A 474-nucleotide genomic window follows, 5' to 3' on the forward strand; every position below is an offset into this window, starting at 1 on the left:
AGAGAAGCCATAGGCTCCTGTGCTGTCAGTCCTGGGGGAGGTGGGGCCAGGACAGGGGTTTGTGGTTTTCAGTGCATGATCCCTTATTGGGGTAGGGCTGACTGGATCATCAGTCTCTCTGTTCCTCTTCCAGCTAACTCACATCCATCCCTCCTCCTTCCTAGGGTCTAAGGAGCAATGCTGATATTGATGGATGGGTGGGAACCTGGGTTACTGTTCTCTGAAATCCATCATCAGATGACCACTCTTTCCTGCAAACAAACTTAACAGGTAACAGCCAGAGCTATCAATAACTGGACGAAATTGCCAGTGGAAGCTCGGCGCCTGTGGCTCAAGTAGCTAAGGCGCCAGCCACTTACACCTAAGGTGGCGGGTTCGAATCCAGCCTGGGCCCGCCAAACAACAGTGATGGCTGCAACCAAAAAATAGCCGGGCATTGTGGCGGGTGCCTGTGGTCCCAGCTACTTGGGAGGC

Source organism: Otolemur garnettii, unplaced genomic scaffold (genome assembly GCF_000181295.1).
Source record: "Otolemur garnettii isolate 467f Iridium unplaced genomic scaffold, OtoGar3 scaffold00145, whole genome shotgun sequence".
In the NCBI taxonomy this organism is placed as follows: Eukaryota; Metazoa; Chordata; class Mammalia; order Primates; family Galagidae; genus Otolemur; species Otolemur garnettii.